The 15,463-nt window shown below is 41.5% G+C and overlaps 1 protein-coding gene across 3 annotated transcripts in view; it reads right to left on the reverse strand.

Moving 5' to 3' along the window:
- SYT1 (synaptotagmin 1) overlaps positions 1-15,151 on the reverse strand; it is a 351,719-nt gene extending 336,568 nt beyond the window's left edge. For 2 of the 3 annotated variants that reach the window (XM_071552173.1, XM_071552172.1), the window contains exon 1: positions 14,825-15,150. The gene's annotated coding sequence lies outside the window, so the exon portion shown is untranslated. Of the gene's footprint in view, positions 1-14,824 lie in introns of all 3 variants that reach the window. The other variant, XM_071552174.1, reaches the window with a different exon arrangement.
- Between the last annotated feature and the right edge of the window lie 312 nt (positions 15,152-15,463).

The raw sequence follows: 15,463 nt of genomic DNA on the forward strand, positions 1-15,463 counted from the left end.
TCTTCCCACAAAAGGATGCTGCTTCAAAGCTTTCCTATCTGGAAATTGAAGCACCAGAGTAACTGCTATAGGAGGGGCTGCTGAACTGCTGCAAATGAGGCAGCATGCTCAGCACCCTGGGCTGTTTGATGCAAGGCCAGCAGCTGATCAGATTGGACCATGTGTGTCCCTATCCCCACATGCACAGGAGCCATCTGGAAACAAACAGCTCAATCATGAAAGAGTAAAGGTAACATGGACAACTGCAGCTTCCTGATTTAAAAAAAAAAAAAAAAAAGGAGGGCTGTTCTTTATCTGCTTTCTTAAGTACCCTTTTTAACAACTACACTAAGAGCACCACTATGGAAAACAAGGAGTTGGTTATGAGAGGCAAGGGCTAGCACATCATTCACCTGCTGCCGATTCCTCAGCCAAAGTACTGAAAACGAGCAAGTTTCACTGAAGGCTGCTATCAGGTCAGTTAGACCTTCCAAGCAGATGCTCAAATACAACTAAATTTAAGGCCACAACAAGCTGTGTAATACTCAAGAGAAAGAGCAGCTGGAGGACAGAGACAAGAAGTTAAACAAACTCGGTACATCATCTAGGATGCCATTTTGACTGTCCTCCAGAAAAGCAGGCCACTGACAAGGCACACTATCAATGCGCTATTTAGCTTGGCCAACTTCATAACAAGTGCAAGCCAGCCTGTGCCCCAGCACATACCTGGGCTCCAGCTCTACCAGCAGCAGCTATCAACAATTGGCCCCAGCTGCTCTGAAGTTTGGGATTTCACCTTTAATGAGTCTAATTAATTTATTTTCAAGGTAGCTTGACTCCAGATTGCACTGTGTTTTCCAAATGTTTTTCATCAAGCCAGGGGAAAGAGATGCCCTCTCCCTGTGAGCCTCGACATGGTCCTGGGGTATCCCTCCAGTTCAGGTGCTGCTCAGTACCAATCCCTGACAAGGGGAAAGACTGTCTGTTCCCAGGAGGGCTTGTGGTAAAAAAGTCAAAAGGAAAAATACTGCAGAACAAAGTATTTTAATTGATAATTGAACCAGGATTTTACTTCTAAAACCAGTCCTTAGATGAAGAACTCCTAAAGCTGGGGGTTCTTTAAATGCCTTTTTTAATAAGAAGTGATATAGACATAGAAATCACTATCCTCACTAACAGGTGCCTTTATTGTCTTATTCAATCCCTCAGTCTTCTAACATGAATATTCCTCTGCCACTGACAACTTCTGCTTTATTTTTAGAACAGCCACACTATAATTGGCCTCTTTCACATGGGTGAATATCAACATATGGGGGGGGAAATAGGGCAAGGAGAGAATGCAGTAAGTGATAATTCCCATATTTGTACAGAAAACAGTTGTATTCTGACAGCGTGACAATTTTAGATATACTGTTCTGCATTTATACATAGTTGATGTCTAGCTTACAAATGTTCATTTAGCTATAAAAACATCATGTTTAGCTGCTGAAAGGAACATAGAACAGACTGAGAAATTCTCATGATGTGTGCCAACAAGACAAGTGTTTTGCTGTGATATAATTTTTCAGAATACTAGAGTTCTCCTTCTATACTGTTCTAATTTAACTTTGCTTCAGCTCTAACATGAAGATACAATTTCTACTGTACACAGTACTATGAAACCAATAGCCAATTCCCTATTTTTAGAGGCAGCAATTCCATTAACTGAAATACACATCCTGTTTTACCCTTCACAGTGTCCAGCTTCTGTTTTGGTTTAATGTAGCACATTTTATTGCCTGCTCCTCACCACAGTAGTTCATTGAGAAAATCTAAAACATTTACACCCTGAAGCTTTAACGTCACAGTATATTCCCATGTAAAGAGATGTGATGCCATGAATTAAGAGGGTCACATATTTCTAGGATGTCCTGGCTCACAGCTGGGACAGGATCATCTGAACAGATTTCTAAACGTGAACTACACAAAGCTATTTAAACAGATTTTGCACTACAGCTCAGTAAGCATGATTTCATCTCACTCACAAACTACATCAAAATTATAGCATTGAAGTAGGTCAAGGAGGAAGAGAAGCATTGGGTGTGTGCAGGGAGGCAAGCACAGAAGAACCAAGCCAACCCCTAAAAGCACTGTGTTCATTTGTGTGCAAAACTTAGTGTCATTCAGAGGGTAAAACTACACACCCAGCAACCAACACCTGAGCCGCTGCTATTCTTGTCTCCTCCCAGAGCTGACCAGAGGAAAGGCAACTCCTGCATTTTGCTAAGTGTGATACCACTTGTGCAGACCTGCTTGGTTCCCTGCATGCTTCAGGCAAGATCCAAAGCTGGAACCACTAGCACTCTCCATATCAGCTTTCATATTCAGGTTTCAGAAACATCGTATCTCTTAACTGTTGTGATTCACAGTAATATAAGCTTGTCTCCCCTCACACAAGCCCACTTTCATCAGCACAGACTGGCTTCAAACTACCCATAACTACTAATAAAATATTGTCACCCCCAGTACAACAGACCTTTATTTACAATTTTACTGACAAGATGTCAATCTTTTTGCAGAGCTGATAGTAAAATTTTCATTACTATCAAGATCTCTAAGATATAAAGCTTCTTCTTTCCTGACAGCACTGCAAATTCTGCAGAAAGATACATATACTTTTCTATACAGCACAACATCTATCTCCAAATACTCTTTTTAAACTTAGACTCTTGCACAAACTTACCGCACTACTGAGGTTGATACATGGCAGTGCAAGCTTACCGGCTGGACTCCATGATCTTACAGGTCTTTTCCAAACTAAATGCTTCTGTGATTCTCTATTCCCCTGAATCAAATACAGTAATACTAAGTGCAGTAAGATACATCATTTAAGCCTGATTTTAATTAGGTATTTCCAAATACACACACACACCCCTTTTGAACAATTACTTTTTTTATTTTCACCTGTTACAGCAAGTTTAAGCAGTCACTACACACTAGTTTTACCTGTAACACTCCTCTTCACAGAAAATATGGTATTGTGATTAACTTGGCTCCAGAAAACCCGAGTTCACTTCTTACCCTTGTCATGTGCTCCCCATGAGGCGTTCTCTTCATCTACTTAGAATTCAAGCATCTCACATAATGTGTCTAAAACTTAGCTGATTAAGTCTCATCTAGTAACCACAGACTTTTTAGAGTCACTGGAAAGGAACAGATAGCTCCAAAGAGCAGTCCATCTCACCTCCAGAGAATAGTCCATCTCATGCCTAAGATAGGTCAAATGAATCACCTTCTGGAGGTATTTAAACTTAAATGAGATGAATCCTATCCTTAATCTCCCTCTGCCATTGATCCCCATCTGTCATAAGGGATTTATGTTTCAACACATCAACAGGACACTAGTTTGGTTGGCTCCCACACAACATAAAGGACTGCTTGATACGTACAGACTTGCACACTTCACAAAAAGCTAATCCTAAAATCTTTACCTGAAATGTTCATGTCTACCTTCAAAAGTGTCTCCCAGAGCAGCTATGGTTTTGGTTTTCTATTTGTTTCACCCATTTATGCTGTCACATATCAGATTAGGAATAGATGTTCTCCTGTATCAGCCTCTCATTGAGAGGGGGAGCAGAAATCTCCAGTAATTATATCCATCTCCAGACAAACTGGCTTCTTTGCTGAGGAGGCAGAACTTTGCTAATTCCTTTTGCATAGAAACCACTTTCTAGTATGAAGTAGCTAGTCTCACAAGTATTACTGGAGCTGGAACTAGTTTATCTCCTTTATGCCAGATAAATTCCCTCCTGGCCACAGAAGGCTAAAAGCCAGTCCCTTTGTACCACCCTACCTGTAAATAATTCAAACTCCAGTTGGAAGCATGGTATTATACATAAAATAGCTTTCTTAAGTAGCAAGCCAAACAGCTTACCCAATTTTCAACTGGAAAATGGCAAATCAGGTTACTGGAAAACAGGAAACTGTTTTCTATTTAAACCTGAAAAATTCCTAAGTTATACCACAACAAAGGGAAAGAGGTTGTAAAGAGTAATTCAGCATAGTTTCTAACTGGAGATCTAAACTGGATGTCCAAGTTCCCTAGTATGAACAGTGTAGCCTTACTGACCAGTAAACTATACCTAGCAGAATGCCAAACAGACAAGTGTTCACATTTTCAAGTATGAAGTTTCCATGGTACAATTAAAATCCCTTTGAAGAAGGTTGATATCCTTACAGCAATGAGTTGTTTATTGATCTCTGGGGGCCTTACATAATGGCACTTTTTCCAACATTTGAGCTAATTTTTTCTTTTTTCCCCACAACTCTCCATGTCCCTAGTCAAAGACCTGGATCCTATTATGTCAGTCACAGTGTAAACACATTGCAAGATATGTCAGGCCCTGTTCTAAAGAGACTGCAGAGCAAACACTGCTTCTAACAAACATGAAGCAGCTCTTGATGAAACAGCTGTCACTGGTTACAAGCCACATTTGGAATTCACTGTGCTAACAGAAGATGTGGAGAAGTGAACCATCACCCCCACATCTTTCTCTTTATTCCATGCAAAAAAAAAAAAAGAAAAAAAAAAGAAAGCTTTTGATTTTACTCATGTGTCCAGGCAAGCAAGGAACTTACAAAAACAAAACAGGTTTAAAAGCCTAACTGGCTATTCTAAGTGATGGTGACAATAAATGACTTCTTACGCAATCTTCCAAGTCAAGTGCTTTGAAAGAAAAAAAAAAATCAGTATTTCTGGGACCTAATTCAGCTCATCTAAAAAAAATATGATTCACTAGAAATACATTAACAAGAATTCTGGTCTAAGTGAGCCAGAACAGAAAACACAATATTAGACAAGTCCAATGGAAAAGCAATGTGGCCTGAAGCAGTTGCTTTGTAACAGGAAACAAAATGTCAGCAACATGTTCTTTACAGCCTCACTCTGTGAGCCTTATCTAGGGAAAGACCCACAGGTATTTACTACTGTTAAAACTGAGAGCATTTGTAAATGCTGTGACTATGCCTACATTTGCAAGGATGCTGGCCCATTTGGTGAACAGGCTTATTACATGATGCCGGAGAGGTTTTTGATTTTTCAATTTTCATATTTTGTAGATTTTAGGAACACAGTAAATGTAGCACTGTAGATTTTAGTGGGTTAATATTTAGAAGCTTAAGTATAAGGTCCTTCTATCTCTACCCCTGCTCCAGAACAGGCAGCTAAGATCTGCCAGCTATTTAGTCTCTTTCTCAAGGTACAAGATTGGAGGATATCAGAGGGAAACAAACATAGAGCAGAGTGATCCGAAGCACTGGATAGAGTCCAAAAGACCTTTATGTGCTGAAGAAGAGGAGGTGGATGAAGACAGAGGGTCCTGACGCCCCCAGCCTCAATTCAACAGGGGGTGGGAACAGGGAGGGGACAGAGGTGGAACTGGACATGTGTAAGGTAGTGACTGGATAGACTATTTTATAAAAGCTATAGAAATTAAAGCTTGCACATGCACGAGCCGATGTATTCCTGGATGAGCAGGATTGCTCATTAAAGTAACTACCCTTTATCTTATCTCCTGCAAAACTTGGCTCAGAGTCTTTTTTACAGACTTTTACTGCAACAGTTTGGCGCCCAAAAGTTAGTCTCGGACACTTAACTTGCTGCAAACAACCAGTTAAATTTTAGTTCCATGTCTGCTGGGCTGTGTTTGCATAGGTCATCATCTTTCTCCCTGCACCAACAGCTGCAGAACTTTCGATGATCACTGAACAAATTACAGCCCCTCCACTCGCACACTTCACTGCTAAGTCCACTACCTTTAGTTCCTCCCAATCATGCTACGCATACATACAGAAAACTCATGCCCCCAACAATAGGGCAACAGCTTCAAACTCAACAAACTTCACTAACCACAATAAGTAAACTTGCTGATGGTCTTGAAGAGCAGGAAAATTTCAGTACATTCCCTTACTCTTTTTTTTATAAGTACTACCGCATAAGATAAACTTTTCACATAAGCACAATTCTACACTATTTCCAATACACCTCTTAAAATTCTGTACCTAAATATATTCAATACAATTTCCTCCAAGTCTGATTGAAGTAACTATCTTGAAGTACCTTAACAATACTAGGGCTGGAAGTAGGACAGGCTGAGCTAGTATTTTCCACAGTTTGAGGATAAATTCTTATATTACCCAATCAGCATAACCCCTAAGATACTAAGAACAATCAATACATTTATCCCCAAAGGACCCATGAAATAGTCAATATTTGGCCCAATGCAAGACATAACCTTGAACAATTTGTTAACTATAAAAATCTGAATATGTCTTCAGCTCGGCTCCATACTCATTACATCCACCTATGACATTTTGTCTACCCTTGAGTTCATTCTTTCAAGTTCACATATTCACCTACTTCAAACACCTAAAGCCAACACTGCAAACTATGCCAAGAGGCTGGGTTTTTACCTCCCTGGAAAAGATTCTTTTTCTTCATGATAAAGTTACATAACTAAGTGGAAGAAGGCAGAAGAAGGCAGTACTACCACAGACTAGGGCATGCCAGGTGATAATCCCTTCCAACAAATAATGTAGCTTTCTTTATTCTGTGAAATCAGTTAACACCAATGAATTGATCAGTTGTTTTAAAAGTAGCTGAAGTGGAGAGACATTCTAAGAGCCAAATTTCAACACAAAGCAAATTAAATGCTCCTAGTTTCATGTTAATACTAAAAGGAAATTCCAAAAAGCTATAACTAGAGTAATATTGACACACTCCATTAAAATTGTGCCAATAGCTCTTGCTTATATGCAATACATACAATTTAGAATTCCTTCGATGAGTACAGATATCCATGAGCTATCTGGAAAAGCAGAAAAAGGTTTTGGCTTTTGGAATTCATTTGAATCCTTCAATAACAGTCTAGACAGCCTCTATTATGCCTGCAAAGAACTGGTTCATCACCTTTAATGGACATTTGGCTGGTTGTTGCTTTAGAAGCCAATTGACACTACACAGATAAGCAGTGCTCAGTTCAAAAATTCGAGATGTAGCTGCTTGATACCAAAATAAAATATTTATTGCTATTCTTCTTCTAAAATGCTGATTTCCACAGCGAGCTTTAGGCCTGGTTCACCTATAACACAGAACTTTCATCAATATTTATAAAGAATAATTGATTCTGAGTAAACAGCTCACAATTATTAGCCAGTGTATGATTTATAAAGCTAATATTTGCATATCAAATATTAAAGTAGGTCCAAGACGTTATTAAAAACAGACATATGTCTTGAGAATTACAAATGCAAGAAAGAACCATAGCATGTGACCTCAGGTATTCTTGTCTTCAAGTTTTAACTTTCAGCATTTTCTCAGTAAGCTGAAAGAGCGCTAAATACATATTAACAACCAAAAAAAGGCCAATATTTCAATCTTACTATGCAGAATTTTCAAAATTAAAGCAAATATAGAAGGTAAGAGCAGCAAAGGCTTATGCAGCTACAGGTATCATGAAGAAGCAAGTGACCTCTGTCAAGGTCACATGGATATCATCACCCAGTATTTCTCTGCTCTAACTAGCAGCTGTGTAAGCTAACAAAGCACAAAGTAAGAAAGCCAAAACTGACAAGCAAGTGCAAGGTAACAGCTTGTTATTAGTTTATGAAAAGCACCTATGACGAAATGAAAACCGAGGAAAAGATAAAGGCATGTACTGTCAGACTTTTCATAAGGAAATATTACATTGTCCCAGACACAGTTTTCAAATGCAACAGTGCAACAAACACATCTTTAAACACTTGGGCTGTTAGATAACATATAAACTTTAATTTCAGGATCCAGAAATCCAGCAGTTCAATCATCACCCCACTTATAATCAAAAATGTGTTCATCTTCCACCCTTACCTTGACTACTCATGGACATCTCTTTGGCAGTTCAGTGGGAGGACATTCTCAAACGTAATTCTTACCTTTCCAGTAGAGTTATATCCCTCTCCTAAGAAGCACCCGTTTTCTTACCAATACCACCAATTAACCATCCATAGCCTGACATATGGAAATATGTCAGGGGAGATGCTTACCAAGACAAGTTTATCCAAGGGTTGCCTGGCTCAGATGCCAGGCACAAGGATTACCATCTGCACAGCCAGCTCCAAAACAGGTTTCACAAAAAACCATCCACTGGGTAGCACCTCACTTATGGGCATCTGGAAATGAAGGCCTATTTACACAAGCCCAGGCCAGAACAATGTGACACAGGACACTGGTCCTCCCACATCTTAAAGAGTAACAAGAACTCTCTTTTCCAACAAAGTTCCTAGCAATCAGCACAATTTAGAGTTTTAGGAAACATCAGAGGAACAAAATAAATGGAAGGAAATATTATCAACTTCAATGGGCTTTAAATCATGTCTCAAAGATTAACACCAGTTAGACAAATAAACAAAAATTGCTTGTCAGTAACATGGGACAAAATAGGATTATAACATACAAGGGCAGCTTAAGGGAAGTTCAGACAGAACCTCTTCACACTACATGAGTAACATGTCACATCTTTTACAACAAACACTATTTAATCCAGAAGACACAACAGGAGTCAATAGCAGCAAGTTCAATGGGTTGGTGATTTTAAGGTCAGAAGGATAGGCAATTACCTACTTGGTTCTCATGGATTAACACAAATCACAAACCAGAAATCCAGCAATTTCAACATCAAATCTAGACCTTGTACCTGGTTTAGTTAAAAGGAAAGAAAATATTCATCTACTGACTTCAAATAATGGTATCATATCCTCACTGAGGTGGCTCACATTTGCTACTCTGATGGACAAAACATTGATACCTTATTTGTAGTCTGGGATCTTGATGTTTGTGTGCCCAGCCAGGCTGCTGCATGACCTTTTACCTTCCAGAGCACAATTTAATACCAGTAATTTCACTGGGTGGGCATCAAAGAAGCTCTCAGCACCTACAGCTTCTGAAGAGAATGGCAAGCTTTTAAGAGTCCCATTAAGAAAAGGACTGGGCACATCTCAAATTACACAACTCAAGGACCTCCTCTAAAGTAATTTCAGTCATACAGCATCCTTTTTGAGTCAGGCACCTTTCCTACTCTCAATAGTGTTTACAGCTGCATGTGGTTTCTTGGCTCTTTATAAGGGCAGATGATGATCCCTGTATATAATCTTTTCTCAGAGCTAGTATTTAGGGAGAACTCAATGATTTTTTTTTCCTGGAAGTAGGCAAAAGTATTACAGTTCATTTTGTTAAAACAGATATTCAGATGTTTCAGGATGAGAAACCAAATTAAATTAGTCTGCAACAGCACTTTTTCCAACTTTATTAAAATTAGCACAAAAAACCACAAGTATACAGATGCATATAGATTTTGTATTTTATTCCAAAGCATTGTCAAAGGTAATGAAAAGAGTTGGAATAATGGAGACAGAATTCCACATACACTATCTGTTCTGCAATCTATTATATAAAAAAAAAAATAATCTGTTCGTGGACAATGATGCTGTTCTACAGTACTATTTACAATTAGGACATCATCCTAATCTAAATCAAATGCCTGACTGAACTTAAGACAAGCTTACAATTTCAATTAAAAATAGTCATTTTTAATAAAAAAGTTTTGAAACTATTTTGAGTGGGATGTATTACACTATCATTCCTGAACCCTCAACTACCCATCAATATATCGTGTCTTCTATCAACACAACATCATACCACTAGGTTTTCCTCATCACACTTAGCCTTTGAAAAAAACAAAACCAAAACAATCCACTCTAACTGTATTGTCACATATTCCTCTAAGAATTCCACCAGTTATAGAAATCCAATAAAAATAAATTATTACAATGAAATACTGTCTAGCTTTGGAAAGAAGTAAAAAAAAATAAATTAAAACTACATGCTACAAGTGATCATTAAATGTTCCAAGTAAGAGTCAGGTCTAGCGTCCACCTGTCAATGAAGTATGTGTACACATTTTCTAGGAAAAGCCTGACTGTTAAAGACAGCATCCTGAACCAGATAAGCCATTTGTCAAGGAATCTTTATTTCTGGACCTGAGGTAACAGCCTGAAGTTTCATCAAGGGAGGTTCAGGTTGGATATTAAAATAGTTCTTCACCCAGAGGGTGGTTGGGCACCTGAACAGGCTCCCCAGGGCAGTGGGCACAGCACCAAGCCTGACAGAGTTCAAGAAGTGTTTGGATCATACTCTCAGGCACATGGAGTGATTCTTGGGGATGGTCCTGTGCAGAGCTAAGGGTGGGACTTGATGCTTGTGCGTCCCTTCCAACTCAGCATATTCTGTGATTCCACAGTGCCTTCCACAAAAGCACTGCAATTACTTGCAACTGCCTGATCTACACGGTTATTCAAACACATGGAGATAAGTGAGTTCGCAAGGAAAACTTATCTCTCTCAGCCAAGCTGGGCGAATGGTTACCAGCTTTACCACCTTGCAACTGCTACACTGTTTTTTAAAACCACATGTGGAAAAACAATACCTCTAAGAAAAAACTACAAAACAAAACTCATAAGCAGGTTTTTAATAAATTCATTAAAACGTCATGGAACAGCTTCAAGGTATAAATCTTCATGTATTTGTGGTACTCCTGTACCTAGTCACTACAGCCATGGCTACAGTATTAAAGATACTACAATACATTTGGCTACTGCCATAAATCCTGAATAGTGTCCAGGAAATTTACAGACAGTACCACTAAAATAACTAAACTGATTTTATCCACTCTTAAACAAAATTTTATTTTCCTGAAATATTACATTACTATAATAATTTAGAGTTGATGAATACTAAATATTTTGGATAAGTTCTCTTGATATTTTTTAAAATTTGTAAATCTCCTTCATTTAGAAAAACCTTATAAATTGTAGCAGTTTGTCAGATAACTACACTGCCTGCACAGGGGACCTTTCAGATTTATGTTCTGATACATTTCTCTGAGCATCTTTAGGAAGAGCTAGAAAAGAGAAACGGCATCCTGAGTTTGCAATTCGCTGAGAATTAAAAAGATGGCAACATCACTCCCTCTAGTATGGAGAAGGAGAAGTGTTCAGTGCCTGTTGTTCTGGGGAAGGACCTCCAGACTACCAATGATAAAAAAATAAATTAAGAAAAACAATCAGCTTTCTCATAACCCATTCATGTGCTACTCCTTTAGTCACTTGGGGAAAACAATCGAAAAGCAAAGCCAGCCTCCAAAACACACTGATTAACGTTCGTCAAAAGTAGTACTTAAGGAGACATGCTTATTACAGCTCCTATCCAGCTATCAGTCATTACAGGCCTCAAAGGGAAAAAAATATTTTCAATAAATATTTTTAAATATTTCATTCAAACAAGAAAACTTTTTCAACACGCTGCTCACACAAATCACTCAGCTAGACTGTGTAGTCCCTGAAAGAGATTGCCTGTAGCCTGCTCTTAGCCTCTCACTAGAAGAAATAATGAAAAATCCTTGTCAGTTGTCCTCCTAACGCATTCTGCTTCGGTATCTGGTATTTCTGTAAAAGATTTAACAGGATAACCACCACTTCCTAATCCCCCTAGTTGGTGGGACATACTAGGGAGGAGTAAGCCTACTTTAGCAAAGATGACATTTGTTTACAACGATCCTGAAAGTATTTGTCAACCTAACACTTTGTTTATTTAGTCTGGCAAATGCTTTTATTTTAACCTCAAGCATCTTTAGTAAATGTCAGCAGTAAACACACAATGATAGTTGGCTAACGAGCCTCCCTTATCTGTATTTCTAATTAAGATTCTTTCTAGCTACTAAATTATGTTTAAAACAAACATTCTATAGAGAATCGGAGTAAAATCAAATGATAAAGTATTTCTCCTTGTGAAACTGCATTTTTATATGGGCATCACCAGCAGAGGGAAGGAGATTATGATATCCATGCATAGTAATTCCTCCATGCTTTTCTTCCAGATATGCAGAAATATCATCTTCTTTTCATTTGTATTGCAAACTTTAATGTCTCTTCCACAGCAGGTAATATGAGGCTGCATGCACTCTATATTCAGAATGTTGTTCCCAGTAAACAGTTTATCTGTGTGTTAAAATGTGAATAAAAATATAAATACACACACAAGTATTTTCAAAATTGTAATCAGATTGTTGATGGACAGGAAAAGACTAAATGATAAATAAGATCTTCATTTTCATGTAAGGAAACATCAAGTAACTGAGTTCTGGACAAGCTGAGTGGCTTAAAAACTTCTGCCAAATGCTGAACTGCTCCTTCTTTTTACTTATTACAGCCAACCCTGCCAAAAGACCATAAAAATTGATTTTATGTTTCCAGTGTCTCTTTGCTAGCTAGAAAAATATAGATTCTCCCCGTCCGTCGTCCGCCCCCCCCCCCCCCCCCCCCCCGCTTTGTTTCTGACAAACAGAACCCTCCCTACCTTACACCTTCTCAACTACTACACTCACCAACACTGAGCATCTTCTCAGTCGGCGCTTGTACCGGATTTAAGTTATGATTAAGGTAAGAGAATGTTTCAGACTGTTAAATCAAACTGTTTTACATGTATGGTTTTAAAGGGCTTCTTGCCCACCAGGGTTACAGAAAAGGCTATAACCCACCTGTGCTACTATGGCATACATGGTAACAGACTATTTTTCACATTTGTTTAGGGGAAGCATTAGAATTGCTCTGTTAGTCTGTGAGCTACCTCTTTATATTCCAGTATCAATACTTAAAATGGATTTAGCATCTTTCACATCAAACATTAATAAGGCTCACTTAGGCGCTCTTAATGTGAAGGAAAATTGGGCTTGTATGAAATGGCTACACTGGAACATTTCATGCTTTTGCAAGTGCAGGAGTATGATTATTTCCTACAGCATGTCATTATCTTTTGCCCTGTGGTTCTTTTTTAAATTATCTCTTCTCACTCAAGCTGCCTACACTATGTTTTTTAGCTGTATAGTTTCAATTTATGAATTGCATGGATGCAAATTCTGAGCAACTATACAACAAGTCAAGTAATAGACCACATTAAAGTATATTCCCCTCAGACACCACTAATAGAACTACAAATCCAAAAAGCTTGGGAAAAAAAAGATACGCATTTGACTTAAGACAAAAATCAGGTCATTTGTTTCCAAGACAGACAAGAAAATACTATTCTAGACACATGTGCAATCTCCTTACACTTTCCCTGAGCAGGTTTATTTAAGCATGGCAGGAGATGTCATTTCATATCCTCACAAAGCAAATTAGTTCACTGCCTACTTGTCCTTGTACCCAAAAGCTCCCCCTCCCTTTTTCAGGGACAATCCTAAAACAACTGCTCATCTGTAACTCTAAATGTCAACTCACCAGGGAAAGGAGACTCCCCTTGGGTCTACAACTACCATCTTCGTTCCTCAGGGTGAAGTAACTCTCTTGCACAATAAAGCAGTTTAAACAGCGCGTAACAGATTAACATGCAACATGGATGGCACACTGCACAGCAGCTCTGAGGATCAGCATCACCACTGCAGATTAGGAGTCTAGTTGTCATCTATAACACATATGTGTATCTAAAATTACTGACCTTTGTACAGAAAATATTATTTCAGAGATAGTGAAATATTATTGCACTACAACATTTTGCATTGAGTTTACAAGCTAATAAAGAGAGAGCTCCTTCTTCACTCACAAATGGTTATTAAATAAGGAAAATAAAACTTGACATCCCCCAGACAATCAAAAGAAATGATTTATTTGGATGCCAACATCTGCCTTGAGATTGCGGCCAAGTGCTTTTCTGTGCTCATTTAGGACTCTACTTGGAAAGCTTTTCAGTTACATTTACCTAGAGATTTCTCTCCACCACTTCCCATCTGACAGAAATCACTCAGCTGGGTCTGATGAATAATAGCAAAAGGCAGCTAGTATCAGAGATGATTGAATTACACATTGTTGAAAGTACCATAAAGGCTCATTCCAATGACTACATTTAATTTATTTACTATACTGACTACCAGAAGCCGGTAGTCGTTTGATATCTTAATATTTCAGAAGACAGGAAACAAAAGAAATATTAACATTCTTTGCTACTTTCTTACTACTGTATCTCATAGAGTTTGATAGGCAAAATTAACTTCTAAACAGAGCACTGATCCCCTACCCATATCGTGTGTGGCTACAAGCAAGGCCATAAATGTCCCCGCAGTCAAATCAGGGCAAGCAGTATTCCGTAAGGTGAAAGAAATAATGGCAAAGAAAATGAAATTGTACGGAACGAAAACGCGTTAGCCTAGCAGCCTTTCTAAGTGATGTGGGAAGGGGTTTTGTGAATTGGTATACAAACGATGATGAGATGTTCTCCTGCGGTGCGGAGGAAAGACCAGCGCCGGCGGGGACACACCGCCGTGCCCCACCGCCCGCAGCTGGGGCGGCCGTCGGGACAGACCACCCATCCGAGGGCGGGGGCACAGCGGCGGCAGCAGCAGGCAGGTGCCACCCGAAGAAACAAGTTGGCCCGGCGGCCGCCTTGGCGGCGGCTCCGGGCACCGGCGAGGACGGACGGCGGGATGCGGGGCGGACGGTTCCCCTCTCCCGCAGCCGGGGCGGGGGGCGGCGACAGCGGCGCCCGGCGGGGGGGGGGCGCGGGCGGCCCCTTTGTCTGTGTCGCCCCTCCCGTACCCGCGCCCCCCCCCTCCGGGAGCGCTCCGGGGGCGGGCCCCCGCCCCCCGCAGCCGCGGGCAGAGCTGCCGGACAGGCGGCGCCGCCGCCGCCCCCGGAGCGTGTGTTCTGCTCCCGCCCGCACAGCGGGCGCCCTCCACCGCCCGAGGCTACACCGCCCAGCCGCCGCCCCGGAGCGCTGCCTTACCTGGCAACCAGGGCGGGCGCAGTCGGCTCGTCCTTCAACCTCTCCCCGCGGCGGCACCTCCCGGGGCGAGGCTGCGGTGCCCGGCAGGTCGCGGGCGGAGCGCGGCAGGCGGGCGGACTGCCCCAGTCCCCAGCCCCCTGCCCTCGGCGAGCTGGCGGCGCGCCGGGCGCTAAGTTTCAGCGGCGGTCGTGGCCGCCGGCGGGCAGGACACGGCGGGCGGGGCGGCGGAGGCGGCACGGGGGCTGCGCGGCGCCGGGAGCGCCGCCACACTGCAGCGTCTCCAGGAATCCCTCCCGCGAGAGGCAGCCCATCATCCCCCGGCCCGCCGCCCTCATTGGCTGCGGGGCGGGGACACGCGCTCGGACAGCCAATCGCCCCGCGTCCAGCATGGGTGGAGCCGCCGCGCCGGCCGCGCCCATCCCGTGGCCGCCCGGTCCCTGTCCGCCCCGTCGGGCGGGGCCGGGCGGCGGCGGGCGGGGGAGAAGGAGGAGGGAGAGGGAGCTGGGGATGAGAAGGGCATCCCCGTGCATGGCGGGTAGGGCTGGCATTCCCGGGGCTGGTCTGGCATCCCCGGGACCGGGCGGCACGAGGCGCTGTGCCACCGGAACAGCGGCCGTCGGGCGAGCTGGTGCCCCGGGC

Source organism: Pithys albifrons, chromosome 3 (assembly GCF_047495875.1).
Source record: "Pithys albifrons albifrons isolate INPA30051 chromosome 3, PitAlb_v1, whole genome shotgun sequence".
Lineage (NCBI taxonomy): Eukaryota > Metazoa > Chordata > Aves > Passeriformes > Thamnophilidae > Pithys > Pithys albifrons.